At 42.9% G+C, this 19,756-nt stretch overlaps 5 long non-coding RNA genes across 6 annotated transcripts; all 5 read right to left on the bottom strand.

Annotated features, from left to right (window-relative positions):
* Positions 1 to 40: 40 nt before the first annotated feature.
* LOC127314058 (uncharacterized) lies at positions 41 to 1,351 on the bottom strand. The gene is made up of 5 exons (XR_007859322.2): positions 1,184 to 1,351; positions 1,026 to 1,101; positions 476 to 547; positions 350 to 399; positions 41 to 120 (listed from the first exon to the last, which is right to left on the bottom strand). It is a non-coding gene; the product is annotated as an uncharacterized lncRNA (long non-coding RNA).
* A 2,656-nt stretch (positions 1,352 to 4,007) lies between these two features.
* LOC127314026 (uncharacterized) lies at positions 4,008 to 7,236 on the bottom strand. The gene is made up of 7 exons (XR_011749336.1): positions 7,050 to 7,236; positions 5,412 to 5,615; positions 4,885 to 5,035; positions 4,493 to 4,597; positions 4,344 to 4,415; positions 4,214 to 4,251; positions 4,008 to 4,115 (listed from the first exon to the last, which is right to left on the bottom strand). It is a non-coding gene; the product is annotated as an uncharacterized lncRNA (long non-coding RNA).
* Positions 7,237 to 9,698: 2,462 nt separating this feature from the next.
* LOC139833524 (uncharacterized) lies at positions 9,699 to 12,306 on the bottom strand. The gene is made up of 3 exons (XR_011749335.1): positions 12,182 to 12,306; positions 10,226 to 10,498; positions 9,699 to 9,798 (listed from the first exon to the last, which is right to left on the bottom strand). It is a non-coding gene; the product is annotated as an uncharacterized lncRNA (long non-coding RNA).
* Positions 12,307 to 13,120: 814 nt separating this feature from the next.
* On the bottom strand, positions 13,121 to 14,934 carry LOC139833501 (uncharacterized). Its single transcript, XR_011749332.1, has 3 exons — positions 14,674 to 14,934; positions 13,902 to 13,999; positions 13,121 to 13,374 (listed from the first exon to the last, which is right to left on the bottom strand). It is a non-coding gene; the product is annotated as an uncharacterized lncRNA (long non-coding RNA).
* A 2,370-nt stretch (positions 14,935 to 17,304) lies between these two features.
* On the bottom strand, positions 17,305 to 19,752 carry LOC139833482 (uncharacterized). Of its 2 annotated transcripts, XR_011749331.1 has the most exons (7): positions 19,705 to 19,752; positions 19,313 to 19,417; positions 19,164 to 19,235; positions 19,034 to 19,071; positions 18,838 to 18,935; positions 18,175 to 18,518; positions 17,305 to 18,032 (listed from the first exon to the last, which is right to left on the bottom strand). It is a non-coding gene; the product is annotated as an uncharacterized lncRNA (long non-coding RNA). The 2 variants fall into 2 exon arrangements; XR_011749318.1 differs by lacking the exon at positions 19,705 to 19,752 and having other exon boundaries at positions 17,373 to 18,032; positions 19,313 to 19,680.
* Positions 19,753 to 19,756: the final 4 nt, after the last annotated feature.

Here is a 19,756-nt window from a genome sequence, read left to right as displayed (position 1 = left end):
CGCTGGTCGTCGTCACCGGCAAGAGAGCGCCACTTGGACATGGTCGACACCAGCCGTCTATCTATGCAACTCCTGCCACTCAACCTTCCGCCTCTTGACATCAGCTCGCCCGTGCACCTGCTGTAACCAGACGGACAGATGCTTAGAATATCTTTTCAGGGAGCATCTGAACTGAGAACTTCGAGAAAATATACTAACATGTGCTCAAATTTGATAGGTATGTTAAGAAACGTGCTAGAATGGATAGCATCTCAGGCTTCACCAATTTACTTATACAAAGTTTTAATTCATTTGGACCCAACAAACAATCCTTTAAACATGGCCTGAGGAAGAACGTCCAATAACTTACCAAATTTGTGCCCCATTGTTCTTTTATCTGTAGTAACTCTGCGGCTGCTTCTGTGTGTGTAGGAAAAACCTCAGTTAAGGATGTATATAAGAATCTGAATAGAGAACTTTCAGAAAATATACTTACCTTCAATTTGAAAGTTCCAGACTGTGTTGATTAGCAAAGCACCCATAGTTTCTTCTCTAGAATACAAGAGACCTGACAATAAAAACCATAAAAAAGTCAGAACGCGCAGAAGCTTAGCATATCTTTTCACTACGTAGAGAAGCGAGTTTAGTTACAAGAGACACAACAAGTGGCTAATTTACAAAGATAAACTTGCAAATATAAAATGTTTAGAAGATTCAAACTAAAAGAAATGCAATTTCCAGTTAAAATGACACAAATATGCAGATGCAGACAATAACACAACAAAGTGCAGCACAACCTGGACAAGGAGTACAAAGTTGAAATATAGTGGAGCATAGGTTTTAACACATCCTGCAGACATTCAGTTTGAACAAATACTCATGCAGAGCTCAAAAGGAAAAAAAAATTGTTTGCTTGTTCTCACACACAAGGAATGGACATATTCCAATATATCAAAAACTCTATTTTTGTGATCATAATATGTATATACAGGCACCGTAGCCCAAATATTTAGCGAAGCTAGAAACCACTAAAACCATTAACTCACCTAAATAGAAGTACAATCATTAACCCTAATCCAATTAAAGACATGATACTGAGCATCACCAAGCCCTTCTCCTTATCTGCACGAGCACAAGCATAAACAAGCTAAAATCTTGCATTTTTAGGTCTAAACACGGATAGGAGAACAGATCAGGAGCTTACCATGTCGTGTGAGCTTGACGGGGAGATCGAAGACATGGAGGAGATCCTCCATCTCTAGCGCCGGCTCCAGTACCTGCCGCTCCTGCTGCTGCTAGGGCGCTTTGCCATCGCCGTCATGGCCGCCATGCTCTGCATCCAGCCAGCAATGTCCTGAAGCAGGAGTGACTTCCAGGTAAGGAGAGACTTTGAAGCCCAGATGACGGAAACCACGAGATGAAGTTGATCGGAATCAGCGGCGACGGAGTTTCCTCTCTCCTCGCCTCGCCTCGCCTCGCCTCACCGAGCAAGAGTCAAAGTCTAAGTCACACGCGACGCACGCGTAGGCTTCACCTCTCCTAGTATATATAGACAGCAGGCCAAGAGATAGATGTTTTCGTTCAAAACTCTAAACTTGGCGCCAGTTTTTCAACTCCACCGGTTGCCGCCGCTGTTTTCATTCGAAATTAGGCTGTGGCGATTGATTCCCTGCGATTATTATGGGCCTAGTAATAACTGATTTGTTCCACTTGTTTTGGAAGGAGCAGACGGAGAGGATGGATGGTGGAGGAGTGCTATTGTGCCACGGATCACCCACGAGACTGTTTAGTTTTTCCAAATATAATAATGACATGGCTGCTTTCACAAAACGTTCCCTACTTTAAATAGTCTACCAAATCTAAATTAGGAGCGGGTCAATCCCCTAAAATCAGCAACTGCTCTCATTATTAGCAGCATATATCCAACTATCAATACCCGTGATTTTTGAGAGCTTTTGTTTACACGAAATAGGATTGACTCAGCAAATTGTTCTCCTCGTCCATGGAATAATTTCCTTTGTATGGTTTGCTTAATGAGGTTGTACCTCTGCCTTGCATTTTCATCTACTCCCTCAGTCCATAAACATGGCGCTCTCATCTCCTTTTTTTTTTTTTTTTTTTGAGAAGGAACATCATAATAATTCCATTAAGTAGTAGGCTCAGCAAGATCGCTGGCCACCAGCACCATAACCTCGTTTGGCAGTCCATCCGTCCACAATTGGAGCGGAGCCTCACTGCTTGCACCCAACGCAGCAAGTGCATGAGCTACCTTATTACAAGTTCTAGAGCAATGAACAAAACAAACTGAAGAAAAATTATGGTTAACATAGGACCGAATATCTCTGTAGATCACACCCTCCGGGGCCAAGTCAAAGTCTGATGATTTGGCCGCACGGACAAGGTTTTGTGCATCGCTTTCAATAATGACCCTGGTCATGCCCCAAGTTGCCGCCTGCAGGACGCTCTCCTCTCCTTGATGAAGAACAAAGCAATGGCTATGGCGATCACTCTCCTCTCCTCAACAAGCAAGAGTCAAAAGTCTTAAGTCGTTCGCACGCAGTAGTACTTATAGACACGATGGGGGCCAATGTTTTCGTTCAAAATTTGAAACTCGACGCCACTTTTTTCATCTACGCTTGATTGCTTGCCGCTACTTTTTCCTTTCCATTCATTTGCCCCTTGTTTACAAGAAGCGCAAACAGACTGCATCCGGGGAATACGGATACAATCAGGCTAGATCAGCGTTTTGAGCATTTCAGCTTGGAGACCCATCTGGGGGAAAAGAGTTAAGGTAATATATCAGCTAGTAAATTAGCAAGTGCGTCAATAAATTCAACATGACTTCTCATCTTTTTACTACACTTCAGATCACACATATCCAACAATGAACAACAAAAGTGCAACCAGCAGAGCTCATCTACCAGTCTAGCACACAATCCAGCACCATCACAAGTCTAACCAACAAAAGAAACGGTTACCACACTAGTACATGTCTTGAAGAATGACAGGACTGGATGTTACTGGACAATTACAACTACTGGCCTGGCGCACTTGTCGACTATACTACTCAACATTACCCTGCCTACACAAGGATGGACGCTTTCTGAGTCACGCCAGACCCAAAGCTACTGTCCGGAGGCGAGCCGGCCACCAAGGCCGGTCGGCGAGAGAGTTCGGTGGACCAGCAGAGCCACACACGCGAGGCGAGTTCGGGCCGCATCACCCTCCTCTTCCTGCACACGACCAACCAGATCATTACATGCGAGAATAGAAAACATTTTTTAAGGGATGGCAAAAATCTCCATAAGCTAATAGCATTTCATTCCTAATTCAAGTGCTCAGAAACAATATCAAGAAGGATTTTAAGAGATGTACCTAGTTCTTGAGAGTCCAAGAATTGAAGATGCACGGTAAGTCCAAGATCAGGAGTGGCATAACGAGTATCAGGAGTGGCATAACAAGTAAATGGGAGCGGGTGGAACGAGGCCCCACCATGAAGATGGGCTAGTGCATGAGATCCTGACGGTGGAGAGCCACCGGTATATCTCACCATGTCACAGCTGTCATCATTGCCGCTGCTCGCATGACAAAACACTGTTCCCATGAAGTGTGTTCTTTTGCCACCGCCGCCGAATACTGGCACCATAAACTCTTTATTAGACTCCCATTTAATTTGGTCCAACAAGCCTCCAACATATGTAACAGCTACCGACGTGTCACTGGAAATTTGAAAAGTGAACGATGATGAGCATGGCTGAAAATATGATCTGCATAGGTGCTGAAACAATCTATAGGATCTTATATCTTTGAAGGAATTTCTCTGGTATTAAGAAGAGAAGGCAACTAAAGGGCCTTTGTTGTTCTTTACCACGACGAAACCTTTTCAAAAGCTCGCTCAATTCAAATATGACATAATATCATATTCGTACATGACAGCAACAACTCATAATTTAATTTACAAGTACTGGCGGTACTAGTATTAATTAATACACAGACACATGTAATCAATACTTGTAGTCAATAGAAAAGAAGTTTTACCTGCCAGTGAGCACACATGTCACGAGCTCTACTTGCGCCTCGGGGAAGGCAAGCTACTGCTCCGGCTACTGTTGGGAATGCTCCTTCCTCTAGGACACCTGAGAGACGTGATATTTCAGTTCAGATTTGTAGGTTGCTGTATTATCTTTGTCTGGAAAAATGATGCAACACCAGCGAATGTAACACCAGAACCTACCTTCTAGGACAAGGACTCCTTGATACCCTTCTTGGTCCCTAACAAAAAAGTGTTCAGAATTAATTAGTTAACATCCAGGAACTGTTTGCCATGAACATGCTACAAAAGGCACACCTGATGTTGCACTCACCTTTCTTGGAGAACTGGTGATGTAGAATAGGATGAATCTGACCTTCCACAACTAAATGGAGGTCCTCAGAGCCTGCTACCACAGAAGATTAGGAATATAAAAGTATGATTAAAAAATTGCACAAAAGAGATGAGCTCTCAGTTCATTACCTGCTAGGAGAAATCGATCGGGAGCGAGAGTGAAGAGGAGGCTGAGGGCCAACCATGGCCTACGACTGCACTACAGGAGGTCATGGTTGACCCCGTAGTCACCATCTATGCCACCATCAGGATCAGGATGCATGACAATTAATCACATAAAGTTCAAAGAGTAATTCTTTCAAAAACAAATATATACTTGCAGAACAAGAAGGAACTGTTGAGCCCAAGAATACAGTGCCTTGAATCTGAAAAACTATAAATTTAGCACAAAGACATTGCCATGCAGTTGAAAAGAAGATCTTCCATGGACTAGCATGAATTAGATAACAATTGGACAGTGCATGTACAAGAACAAGCAGACGCCACCAACAACACTAGCTGAATCTGCAACCTGAACGTACCTATCAACTACTACTGGTAGTATTGAGTCTTCAGGCACTGTTGTATCTGTAATCGACAAAGAAAGCATGGCCGGCCGGCCGGAACTCCAGCTCCACTCCTCCACTTCAAGTGCAAGGGCCACAACAACCTGCCGCATCTACATCCCATCACCTGCACGCCAATAAACCAAGAAAGTTTCAGCTCCACAAAGGGCACAGGGAACTACTGCTTAGCACGCAAGCAACACATGCACAAATAAAATGTTCAACAACTGACGATTATTTAGACCACCAAAACTTGGTCAACATTAGGATTGGTTACATCATATCAAATAAAATTGATCAGCAAGTGACTATCTGATCTAGAAGCTAGGCAAGTGATCGTTCTGCAACTAAAAGTCACTAAATGACTTGTATATTGGGTCATACAAACCACACTAGGCATGGCATGATCTAGAAAAGCATGTACAATCTCAGAAACTAAGAAATCCCACACGGAGCAAGGATGCCCACGATAACATACGAGAGAGGAGGCACGTAGAACTCACCGGCAAGGAGGTGAGGCCAGCGCCACCATGGTTGCGGTATGGCCAGCACGAGCGCCGTGTCACCAACCAAAGGAAGAAAAGGAGGCCGAGAGGGCCAAGCATGGCCTACGACTGCACTACAGGAGGCCATGGTCGACCCTACACTCGCCATCGTCGCCACCATCAGGAGGCCACAAAGGAAACCAGGAAGTTTCCATATGCTAACTGAAGATGTATGACAATTAATCACATAAACTTTAGAGTAATTATTTCAAAAATATATATATTTACTGGCAGAACAATAAGGAACTGCTGAGCACAAGAACACATAACAACTTTAATCTGAGAAACTATAATTTAGCACAAAGAAAATTGCCAAGCAATTGAAATAGAAGAGCTTCACTAGGACCACCGGTTGAGCATTCAAGTTAGCTGGCACATGAAAAAAAATTAACTCGTTTGGTGAAGAACATGGAACATACACAAGCTCGAGCCCCGTGATAAAAAAATTATACGTAGGTCATGACACAAAACATGTTTGCATAGAAATAATCTAGAACTACAACAAGTAATTAGCATTGCAAGACAGTGCCAGATAAAAAAAAGTTTTCAAGTCCTAATTAGTGACACTCCAAAGTCAAATAGTACTATGAGTTGATACTTTTACATGTCTTCAAGCTTTGATGCTAATTGATCAAGCCAATAATCAAATCATTCAGGAAACAATGATTGACCATATGAACACATCCACAATGCACACATCACGCTTGAAGCAAAAATGTAGCTTACGCATCAAACTATAATACTTGGGTGTCTCTACCTACCGCAATTGAAACAAGAGTGTGATTGCAAACGAAGTAAGAGTGCTACTCCTGTAGATTATGCAAGGAACATGATCAATAGCAAAGCCAAATATTTTTGCACAAAATGCTCCTGTCACAAGTTGATCTGAACCAGCCACTGTTATTCCTGTCGATTTTGAAATCAAACAAGTAAACTACACAGGATGACTTGAATTTTCTAGCAGGGCATGCACACTACAGACTAAAAAATACTCCCTCCGTCCTAGTTTGTAAGTCACAATTTTTGAATATCTTGGCCCAAGGTATTAGCTGATTGGGTCTCATTTTCTCTCTCTCATTGGTGCATGCAACCCCTTTCTCTCCCTCATTGGTGCATGCATTCTCTTTCTCTCCTTATTGGTGCATGCAACCACTTTCTCTCCCACATTAAATAAAATTATGCCTAGGAGGTGGAGGTTATGGGACAAATAGTTTTGGGGAATATGCCTTAAAAACTAGGACGGAGGGAGTAGTCAAGTTGTTATAAACTGCATTTGTTGCTTGTTATTACTGGTGACCACAGTATGCATAAGAGAGACACTACCACTGATTCTTTGAATGGGAGTATGGAACCGAGAGACCATTGGTATAAATTATAAATATTTTTAAATTAAAACTCCAGTTACATTCAAATATAAGAAAGAGGATATCACGTTTTCTGTGAGGCCAGCAAATTGTCTACTTGTTTTATTTGTGCGAGCAATCAGATCATCCAATAGATTAACAAGCTCATCAACTGACTACATGAGAAGGCAGAACTCATGACCAGTTGCTACATCGGCCAAAAAAAGGACATGGGGATGAACCAGGAACTCACCTCAAGAGGTTATAGACGAGGCAGAGAATCACCACCACAGTGGTTGCGGCGCGGTGAACTCGCGGTCATAGCACGACGGCAAGAAGCAAGGTAGTCAAAGCCAAGGGATGGTCAGGCCTAAAACCATGCACAAGGTGTGCCAACACAGCAACAGCAGCTTCACCGGAGGTAGAAAGGCCATGTCACACCGGACTGTGCAGCTCCGAGGTCAAGTTCTCTCCCTACTGCCTGCAAAGTCAATGTAAAACTTACTCTATATTTCTGCAAATAGGACAATACATGTATCCACACCAATCACCAAACAAATAAAGACCATGCAAAATTGCAAATAATGACTTGTTTCATCTTATCCGAGAATAAAAATAATGATAGGGAAGAGAGGTATCCTTGGGTAGTACTAACCAATAACACCCATGAGAAGAGAGGTAACCAGAGATAATTATGAGATGGGAAATATAAACATCCATCAATACAGTACTTAATTATACACTCTACAAGACAATTATGAAATACAGGGCACAAAGCAGAGGAAGATCTGTTCTCGACGGATGAGATCACTGGATACAACATACAAATGCAGATGCCAGTACAAAAATAAATTGACAGTGACAAATCATATCTAGTTAGCTAGCTAAATTTTAATGATGGCAACATATGAAGTGATACATACATAATAATTCAAGTTGTAAATGGCAAAAGGAGAAGAAACATAATTCCTCCAGGTCATAAAATGCAAGGATTGAGTAAAATACATTATCTACATGTAACATCTGAGCTAGCTGCTTGCTTGCTTAACCTGTGTCATAATAAGATACTAAAAGGAGGTTCAGTTATTCATCCCAACCAGTGTCCACCGGCAAATGGTATTTGACATGAATACTTATTTGCATGTCCAGTTTATATACATCCGAATTAAGTGCCCAGAAAAACATAAAGACATACTGCAAATTCAGAGTACCCACAAAGACAGAAAATTAGATGTGATATTAGAGAAAAGATCACATCAGACCATGCAAGTATTGATCCTTCAATAGCTGCAACAGACATATTCATCTCCAATAGGAATGTGAGACCAATGGAAGTGAATCCTTCCCCTCCTGCACCACTACTGCCAGCTCTTCCAAAGCTTCCAGCACTTGAAAGGACGGAGCTCTCCGCTAGGGACAATGTGCGCGCACAAATAGAAGAACTGTACCTCCAGAACCACCTCCAGGTCCAACAGAGGCATTAGTTACAGCATCAGTTGAACTGCCACCCTCCCACAAACCACCACTTGAATGCAGTTACAATAAATGTAAGACAAATTATTAAGATCTACTGCGCTTCCAAGACAAAATATGGGCCAATCATTGATGGGAAAATCTAAAGAGAGGCGCCGCATCGTTGAGCCTCCGGTGCGGCGGAAAAAATGCATCGCTCCCTATTAGGAACCGCATCGCTCTCACCTTTGGTCCTTATCCCCTCACGAGCTTTCTCAGCCACATAATTACTCTCTCTCAGGCCACGCGGAGGAGCACCTCACCCGAGAGGCGGAGCGCCACACGGGATGGGCGTCGGAGTGCTGCATCGCCGCTGCCGAGCACGCCGCGGAGATGTGCATCCCCGGCCATGCTGCGGAGGCCGCCGCCGAGAGGGGCACCACCGAGCGCTAGGAGAAGGCCGCCGGCGACGAGCACGAGGAGGCCGCCGGCGACAAGTAGATGGAGGCCCGCGACGTGCACGAGGATGCTCCCGACGACGAGCTGATGGAGGACGCCGCTGTTGATTTCAGAGGCTGGCGTGATTGCCTGAGTTTTTCCTCTCCTCCACCCTCTCGATTTGTTTTTCTGATGCGAGTAGCATATGTTGGTTACCTGCTGATTCTGTACCTTCTCCTACTCAAGTTTTCTTGTAAACACCCTTCTCAAATTGATTGCTGGTAGTTGATTAGTGACGTGGTGACGGTGTAATCCAATAGCTGCAGGGGCATCTTCTTTTGGTAGAAGATGGATTTCTCCGACTACGGCTACAGATTTCAAGTTCTGAATGTAGTCAATCATGCAACTAGCACCAATAGAAAACATGCAATTAGGCCTAATTAACCTGGAAATTGCTATTAGTAATCTGGCAATCAGTATCTGATGAAAAGTTTAACCTGGCAACTAGGCATAAGTAATCAGCAATTAGGGTCCAGTTAATCTAGTAATTAGTAACGAACTGAACATGGCAAACTAGGCTCAATTTTTTTCACAATTTGTAATCTGGCAGCTAGGCGTAATTAATCTGGCGGGCAGGCACAATTAATCTGGCATTTAGTACATATTTTTAACACTATAGTATGATGTGAATGGCTTTTATGAAGACACGCATGCGATAAATTTTACTACTAGTGTAATATGTTTGTGGTACTAATGTACTATGACATGACGAAGGTGCAGCGAATAGTGAAAAGAGTCATTTATGGAGCTGACACAGTGGGGCTGTTCCTGCATGAAAGAACCGCCGCACGGGAAGACTTTTATCCGGCGCAGCTATGTAGTAAAGTCCATCATTGATATATGTGTTACCTGTTATACCAACACCAGCTGTGGAAGACCCCGTGGTGTCATTGCCACTGCCAAGTTCACAAGGCAAATCGGCATTACCATATGTAGTTCCACCACAAGATCGCTTCCATTAACAAAACTGCTTCCCCCTTTACCACCATGTCCACCACCACCACTTAGGACGCTACTCAACAATCTTCCTCGTCCTATTCCACTTTTGCATCCTGAAATTAGAAATGGAATTTAAGTTTTAGAGTAAATGCCAAAATCGCGTGCACTGTACATAACAAAAAAGAACATCTCAACATGAAAGTCAACATTGTATTGGCACCAAAACAATGCCAAGATCAGCACTTTGTATTGGCACAAGTTTATATCCATTGCTCCCACCAACCATAGAATGATCTAGATCAAACAAAGATCAATACGACACAATACCGACACAACAGTTGGTATTGATGGTACTAGCAACATAATAACAGCAAGTTCATACCATTAACACAAAATCTTCAATTACCAGAAATACTACAGCAGGGCCTCTAATAGCCAGGCCAAGATGTCAAGTTCTGAAATAATAAACTAGGTGACCAGAGCATAAGTAGAACCATGGCATCACAGACCACATGGGAGCCAGAGGTCGAAGGGGTATACCAGTAACTCACAGGAGATGTTGTAGCCGAGCACGAGCATCATGGTTACGCCGTGGTGAACTCGCCGAGGAGGTAGTCGAAGCCGCGGGCCAGCTAAGCCAACAACCTCGCGTGAGACGCAGGCGGCCACAACCAGCACAACAGCAGCACAGGCATGCATATACACATCAGGAGAAGCATCAATCTCGTCCCAAAATCAAAGTGTCAGAGCATGGGAAGAAGCTCTCACACATGCTCTTTTGGTTTGGGAGGGTCACTTATGTCACCACAACAGCTGTCAACAGACAAATAAGCAAGAATGAGTTAGTAGTCACATGGATCATGGATGAGCATATTCTTTGTACACACTGGATCAGTAGACAAAAAAGGAGCTATAACACACAGGGCAAATGCCGTTGCAGGTAACAGAAGCAATTCCGTGAGAACATGAATAACTAGACAGCATGTAACAAAGGCTAAGGGGCGATTTATGCAGCTGCCAAGCAATTGGACCCACATGAGTAATTATCTATCATAAGAAGTATAAGTACATGATCAACTGAAGTTACTAAATCTCGACACAGATGCTACCTAACATTCAAAACTCAACATGGACTATGCGTCATCTTCAGGACTCGTAACAGAAACAAAGTGGTGATTTATGTGATGCAATAGCAGCAACATGCACAGTAGCAAAGACACAGAAATTCACGTAGTGAAGCAACAAGCACCCAAGATGCAAAGGACAGATTGAGCGCTGCTGGACACAGCCATGCACCATGCGGATGCTGCTCCACTTCGAGGGCGCAGACCTCAACCTGCTGCGCCGGAACTACGTCCTAGACGACCAGAGGAGGGAGAAGCCCAGATCACTTCCGGCATGACCATCCTCTCCAAATTAAGCGCCACCTACAGGTGTGCTCCATGACGTCGCTGTCCTGGTACCCGCCGCTGTCGGAATACCCACTGTTGGTCCCACCTTTACCTACTCTAGCTGCAGCAGCTTGGCGGCAAGGCTACCACCAGTGCCAACGTGGTCTTTCTAGCACCATTGGCCAGGCGATTGAGCACGTTCTTTCTGTTGTGGCAAGGCCTCCGTCGGCACCAATGACTCCCGCTCGGTCACCACAAACCAATACAACAACCGCGTCTTGACCATAATTACGCAGCTGTTAGGAATCCAACAGTTTAGGCCCCGACCCAACCACACCCAACTGTTTGCTCTCTAAACCCAAACCAAACCAAGCCATTTACACTTTAGACCCGTAACAACCTGAATTAGTCGAGCCCACAATAAGAAACCAAACTGTTTAACTGTTTAACCCAAGAACTGTTTCCAGGTTTAGCTGCTAGTACCAGAGACTAGAGAAGAAAATAGAATCCACAACTACCATTAGCACTACTTAGAACATTCATACTTGATCCCCTAGTTTGCCAAACACACTAAATGGCAACACTATCAAACCAAACCAGGAGTTATGCATCCCCATACTAGCTTCAGGCCAATACCAACCTTGAAACATGAAAATAAACTGAGTTGCAATCAAATATGACAAACAGTTGCATTTCTTCTCCGAAAAACCTGTTCTACAGCTAGAAATCCCTGCAGCAAACATTGTCCTAACACTGCATCCCGTGGACGGCAGTGACTATCAACAGTATGAATGCAGTTTAATATCCACGATCTCGAGCTTTAGCATCTAGCGAACAATACTTGGCGAACATACAAATGCTTGTATTCGGGAACTCAAAAAAGAATCAAATCTTGCAAATCGGATCAAATGGCAACCAACATGAGATAAAGGGCACACACTTTAATGAATGAGCCATAAGAATGATTCACATTGTGTCAGGTTTTAAACAATTTTAGATCACCAATTTCCCAATAATTAATATATGAACTAAAATAATGAAATGAATATGTTGTTTGATCACATCTCATTCATCGAAACAGGCACAATGTTTGCAAAAGTGCTACCTTTCTTGAAGACAAAGAGCATCTGACTCAAGTTGAAACACACAAAGATGTTCAGTGAGAGACAAGGTGTGCTCATAGAAGAGACCATTGGCCTTTCTTTTGAACTTCAGGTGTTTCTTCTCTACTGGATGAAAAATACAATGTCTCAATTACGATGTCGGTGAAAACAAACCAGTCAGTAAATTTGTGGATATCAAAGTGCTACAAGTAGTACACACTACGATAGACCGAACAAGCATACCGCTTCATTATCTTCTCCACGGAAGGTGGCCTTAGGTTATCTTTGTATGCCCTTCTCGGCATGACCATCTAGGTCCTTCTCCTGAAGACCCTGATATAGTGCAAACTAAACAAAAGTTAGACAATAAGATGATATATATTTAGCAAATGATCTACATGATATATACTCAACAAATTATCATGTAAATTGAGAACATGGTAACCTCTAAATGATATATATATATATATTCAGCAAATGATCATGTTAATTCAAAACTTGGTAATCTAATGGCACATGCATCAATAAGGCGGTAAACAGAGTTCATCTACAAAGATAGTGGCAAGCAGTTGCTGCTAGTACAGATGCATTACTACAACACAGGTAGTCAACACCACTGACAGAAGCACGAAGTTTAGTGTCATTTAAAGCTGCTTAACCTCTCTATAACATTTAAACCTTAATTGGTCTGCTGACACCAAACAAAACAAAGACCAAGACTTGTTCTTTACAAAGTGTGACAAAGCATAGTTTGAGTTCAGTACAACACTACATATTGCGTATAAGGACAATTACCAACTTTATAAAGCATCGCATCTTCAATAATTCAAAAGCATTAGATTTGCCCAAACATCACGTCAAGGTAGTAAACAAAATCGAATATTTCAGTAAAGAGCCTCATTCGTACTCAACGCATACATACATCGAGCAGCCCAAGGTAAATAGGGAGTAACTGAGAGAGAAAGCAAGACCTTCTGTGGCACGCCGATGGGGGACGTGGTGCTGTAGGAGACGTCCCAGTCAACGAAGGCATGGGCAGCAGGTCGTAGTGGATGCCGGTAGCACCAGCTCAAGCTCCACCAGGCAGGTACAAATATTCTCAGCTACATTGTTCTGCAACTTCGTTACCAGTTGGAGCTTGCAAGACGCACGAAGCATTCCTCTGCAACTTCACCTCAGCACCATTCTTCAGAACCTATTTTTGCAATAATATGTCAGGAACTTTGACAAACTACCATATGTGGATGTTGTTTCACACCATATATGTTTACATGCGTCTTCAACTTTATAACTAATAATAGTAGTTCCGAACTAAAATCGATTGGCTAGCTACATTCTAGAAGGAAAAACAAAGAAATATTATACTTTTCATTTGCATCGCAATTTTCAAGATATATGTAACCAGCTACTAAGAAAAATTTCAGTGGAATAACTACTTTCTGAAAAAAAGAAAAGTTATGAGACATTATTATTCTTTTCACTTGCAATTGCAGTCTTCTAGATGGAGAACAAGCCACTCAGGCAAGCACTATAATTATTGATGTTTCCTCGATTCACATATTTAGCGGAGTAACTACACAAAGTAAATACAAAACTGAAACAGAGGGATTAGTTAACCCCATAAGGAAGAAAAGGGGTCTTTTATATCTGAAAAATTAAACCTACAGCTAGAGAAACATGAGACGAGAATCCACAAAAGAGGAACTGAAACAGGTACAGGACCTTGACGACGACCGAGGTGACCGAGGTGATGCTGGACCAGTGGGTGTACTGCTCCGAGAACTTGCCCACCTATCTTTCTTACCCATCCACTCCTCCGGCTGCTTAAGAAAGAGTCAACAGCAAATAGTATCAGCGAACTTTGTAACATAATGAACTTAACTAGGTACTGAAGCTAGCTGCCACAAGTGAAAGAAATATGTACCAATCATCTAGAAAGACAAACGGTGTTATTTTTCTTCCCATTTAAAATACGAAGGCACCACATTCAGCAAATGATCACATGTATGTACAGATTAACAAAGATAATCATTGTATGCATCAAGTCTTGAACAACTAAAGCTAGCTCCTGCCATGCTAAATCTAGAACACTATGGCTCATGGCACAACTATCCTCCTCTCTAAAACAAAAAGTTGATCATTTTAGTCTAGTTAACTAGTTAGGTGGAGAAAGGAGAGAGCTCACTAAGATCAAAAACTGCATGAGTAATATACTAATCGAAGCATAAACATAAAGACCACCTACTGGGTTTTATGAATAAATAAATCCTTATATCATAAGGGATGTTGAGCACTTATTTAATATCATATGGCAAGTGGACGCTGAACAAGGATTTAATATCGCAGTGGTGAAAACATGCTAAACACAGATTTATCATAGCAATGCTCGTAACAGGCTACGAAGTAAACAATATGGTAAGTACATTATCTGGTAGGTGCTTTGCACAAATAACACTTGAAACCACAAAAAATACATGAAACGATGGATTTATACCTCCAAATGGCAGAAGTGCGTCGACGAACTCATACAACAACAACAACGACAGCCTTGTGTTGTCCTGCAGCTAGGCCGGGGCAGGGGTGCTCTCTCGGTCTGGGTGGCGCGAAGGCCTGAGCAGGAGGGTGCACAGTGTGGTGGCATCGCTGGTCGTCGTCACCGGCAAGAGAGCGCCACTGGACATGGTCGACACCAGCCGTCTATCTATGCAACTCCTGCCACTCAACCTTCCGCCTCTTGACATCAGCTCGCCCGTGCACCTGCTGTAACCAGACGGACAGATGCTTAGAATATCTTTTCAGGAGCATCTGAACCGAGAACTTCCGTAAAATATACTAACATGTGCTCAAATTTGATAGGTATGTTAAGAAACGTGCTAGAATGGATAGCATCTCAGGCTTCACCAATTTACTTATACAAAGTTTTAATTCATTTGGACCCAACAAACAAACCTTTAAACATGGCCTGAGGAAGAACGTCCAATAACTTACCAAATTTGTGCCCCATTGTTCTTTTATCTCGTAGTAACTCTGCGGCTGCTTCGTGTGTGTAGGAAAAACCTCGATTAAGGATGTATATAAGAATCTGAATAGAGAACTTTCAGAAAATATACTTACCTTCAATTTGAAAGTTCCAGATCGTGTTGATTAGCAAAGCACCCATAGTTTCTTCTCTAGAATACAAGAGACCCGACAATAAAAACCATAAAAAAGTCGAACGCGCGAAGCTTAGCATATCTTTTCACTACGTAGAGAAGCGAGTTTAGTTACAAGAGACACAACAAGTGGCTAATTTACAAAGATAAACTTGCAAATATAAAATGTTTAGAAGATTCAAACTAAAAGAAATGCAATTTCCAGTTAAAATGACACAAATATGCAGATGCAGACAATAACACAACAAAGTGCAGCACAACCTGGACAAGGAGTACAAAGTTGAAATATAGTGGAGCATAGGTTTTAACACATCCTGCAGACATTCAGTTTGAACAAATACTCATGCAGAGCTCAAAAGGAAAAAAAAATTGTTTGCTTGTTCTGCCACACAAGGAATGGACATATTCCAATATATCAAAAACTCTATTTTTGTGATCATAATATGTATATACAGGCACTGTAGCCCAAATATTTAGCAGAAGCTAGAAACCACTAAAACCATTAACTCACCTAAATAGAAGTACAATCATTAACCCTAATCCAATTAAAGACATGATACTGAGCATCACCAAGCCCTTCTCCTTATCTGCACGAGCACAAGCATAAACAAGCTAAAATCTTGCATTTTTAGGTCTAAACACGGATAGGAGAACAGATCAGGAGCTTACCATGTCGTGTGAGCTTGACGGGGAGATCGAAGACATGGAGGAGATCCTCCATCTCTAGCGCCGGCTCCAGTACCTGCCGCTCCTGCTGCTGCTAGGGCGCTTTGCCATCGCCGTCATGGCCGCCATGCTCTGCATCCAGCCAGCAATGTCCTGAAGCAGGAGTGACTTCCAGGTAAGGAGAGACTTTGAAGCCCAGATGACGGAAACCACGAGATGAAGTTGATCGGAATCAGCGGCGACGGAGTTTCCTCTCTCCTCGCCTCGCCTCGCCTCGCCTCACCGAGCAAGAGTCAAAGTCTAAGTCACACGCGACGCACGCGTAGGCTTCACCTCTCCTAGTATATATAGACAGCAGGCCAAGAGATAGATGTTTTCGTTCAAAACTCTAAACTTGGCGCCAGTTTTTCAACTCCACCGGTTGCCGCCGCTGTTTTCATTCGAAATTAGGCTGTGGCGATTGATTCCCTGCGATTATTATGGGCCTAGTAATAACTGATTTGTTCCACTTGTTTTGGAAGGAGCAGACGGAGAGGATGGATGGTGGAGGAGTGCTATTGTGCCACGGATCACCCACGAGACTGTTTAGTTTTTCCAAATATAATAATGACATGGCTGCTTTCACAAAACGTTCCCTACTTTAAATAGTCTACCAAATCTAAATTAGGAGCGGGTCAATCCCCTAAAATCAGCAACTGCTCTCATTATTAGCAGCATATATCCAACTATCAATACCCGTGATTTTTGAGAGCTTTTGTTTACACGAAATAGGATTGACTCAGCAAATTGTTCTCCTCGTCCATGGAATAATTTCCTTTGTATGGTTTGCTTAATGAGGTTGTACCTCTGCCTTGCATTTTCATCTACTCCCTCAGTCCATAAACATGGCGCTCTCATCTCCTTTTTTTTTTTTTTTTTTTTGAGAAGGAACATCATAATAATTCCATTAAGTAGTAGGCTCAGCAAGATCGCTGGCCACCAGCACCATAACCTCGTTTGGCAGTCCATCCGTCCACAATTGGAGCGGAGCCTCACTGCTTGCACCCAACGCAGCAAGTGCATGAGCTACCTTATTACAAGTTCTAGAGCAATGAACAAAACAAACTGAAGAAAAATTATGGTTAACATAGGACCGAATATCTCTGTAGATCACACCCTCCGGGGCCAAGTCAAAGTCTGATGATTTGGCCGCACGGACAAGGTTTTGTGCATCGCTTTCAATAATGACCCTGGTCATGCCCCAAGTTGCCGCCTGCAGGACGCTCTCCTCTCCTTGATGAAGAACAAAGCAATGGCTATGGCGATCACTCTCCTCTCCTCAACAAGCAAGAGTCAAAAGTCTTAAGTCGTTCGCACGCAGTAGTACTTATAGACACGATGGGGGCCAATGTTTTCGTTCAAAATTTGAAACTCGACGCCACTTTTTTCATCTACGCTTGATTGCTTGCCGCTACTTTTTCCTTTCCATTCATTTGCCCCTTGTTTACAAGAAGCGCAAACAGACTGCATCTGGGGAATACTGGATACAATCAGGCTAGATCAGCGTTTTGAGCATTTCAGCTTGGAGACCCATCTGGGGGAAAAGAGTTAAGGTAATATATCAGCTAGTAAATTAGCAAGTGCGTCAATAAATTCAACATGACTTCTCATCTTTTTACTACACTTCAGATCACACATATCCAACAATGAACAACAAAAGTGCAACCAGCAGAGCTCATCTACCAGTCTAGCACACAATCCAGCACCATCACAAGTCTAACCAACAAAAGAAACGGTTACCACACTAGTACATGTCTTGAAGAATGACAGGACTGGATGTTACTGGACAATTACAACTACTGGCCTGGCGCACTTGTCGACTATACTACTCAACATTACCCTGCCTACACAAGGATGGACGCTTTCTGAGTCACGCCAGACCCAAAGCTACTGTCCGGAGGCGAGCCGGCCACCAAGGCCGGTCGGCGAGAGAGTTCGGTGGACCAGGCAGAGCCACACACGCGAGGCGAGTTCGGGCCGCATCACCCTCCTCTTCCTGCACACGACCAACCAGATCATTACATGCAGAATAGAAAACATTTTTTAAGGGATGGCAAAAATCTCCATAAGCTAATAGCATTTCATTCCTAATTCAAGTGCTCCAGAAACAATATCAAGAAGGATTTTAAGAGATGTACCTAGTTCTTGAGAGTCCAAGAATTGAAGATGCACGGTAAGTCCAAGATCAGGAGTGGCATAACGAGTATCAGGAGTGGCATAACAAGTAAATGGGAGCGGGTGGAACGAGGCCCCACCATGAAGATGGGCTAGTGCATGAGATCCTGACGGTGGAGAGCCACCGGTATATCTCACCATGTCACAGCTGTCATCATTGCCGCTGCTCGCAGCAAAACCTGTTCCCATGAAGTGTGTTCTTTTGCCACCGCCGCCAGAATACTGGCACCAAAAACTATTTATGAGACTCCCATTTAATTTGGTCCAACAAGCCTCCAACATATGTAACAGAGCGCTGACGTGTCACCTGGAAATTTGAAAAGTGAACGATGATGAGCATGGCTGAAAATATGATCTGCATAGGTGCTGAAACAATCTATAGGATCTTATATCTTTGAAGGAATTTCTCTGGTATTAAGAAGAGAAGGCAACTAAAGGGCCTTTGTTGTTCTTTACCACGACGAAACCTTTTCAAAAGCTCGCTCAATTCAAATATGACATAATATCATATTCGTACATGACAGCAACAACTCATAATTTAATTTACAAGTACTGGCGGTACTAGTATTAATTAATACACAGACACATGTAATCAATACTTGTAGTCAATAGAAAAGAAGTTTTACCTGCCAGTGAGCACACATGTCACGAGCTCTACTTGCGCCTCGGGGAAGGCAAGCTACTGCTCCGGCTACTGTTGGGAATGCTCCTTCCTCTAGGACACCTGAGAGACGTGATATTTCAGTTCAGATTTGTAGGTTGCTGTATTATCTTTGTCTGGAAAAATGATGCAACACCAGCGAATGTAACACCAGAACCTACCTTCTAGGACAAGGACTCCTTGATACCCTTCTTGGTCCCTAACAAAAAAGTGTTCAGAATTAATTAGTTAACATCCAGGAACTGTTTGCCATGAACATGCTACAAAAGGCACACCTGATGTTGCACTCACCTTTCTTGGAGAACTGGTGATGTAGAATAGGATGAATCTGACCTTCCACAACTAAATGGAGGTCCTCAGAGCCTGCTACCACAGAAGATTAGGAATATAAAAGTATGATTAAAAAATTGCACAAAAGAGATGAGCTCTCAGTTCATTACCTGCTAGGAGAAATCGATCGGGAGCGAGAGTGAAGAGGAGGCTGAGGGCCAACCATGGCCTACGACTGCACTACAGGAGGTCATGGTTGACCCCGTAGTCACCATCTATGCCACCATCAGGATCAGGATGCATGACAATTAATCACATAAAGTTCAAAGAGTAATTCTTTCAAAAACAAATATATACTTGCAGAACAAGAAGGAACTGTTGAGCCCAAGAATACAGTGCCTTGAATCTGAAAAACTATAAATTTAGCACAAAGACATTGCCATGCAGTTGAAAAGAAGATCTTCCATGGACTAGCATGAATTAGATAACAATTGGACAGTGCATGTACAAGAACAAGCAGACGCCACCAACAACACTAGCTGAATCTGCAACCTGAACGTACCTATCAACTACTACTGGTAGTATTGAGTCTTCAGGCACTGTTGTATCTCATG

The sequence above is a fragment of the Lolium perenne genome, chromosome 1 (assembly GCF_019359855.2).
Source record: "Lolium perenne isolate Kyuss_39 chromosome 1, Kyuss_2.0, whole genome shotgun sequence".
Classification (NCBI taxonomy): Eukaryota; Viridiplantae; Streptophyta; class Magnoliopsida; order Poales; family Poaceae; genus Lolium; species Lolium perenne.
Note: the sequence above shows the minus strand (reverse complement) of the source record. Positions and strands in the feature narration are given on the sequence as shown.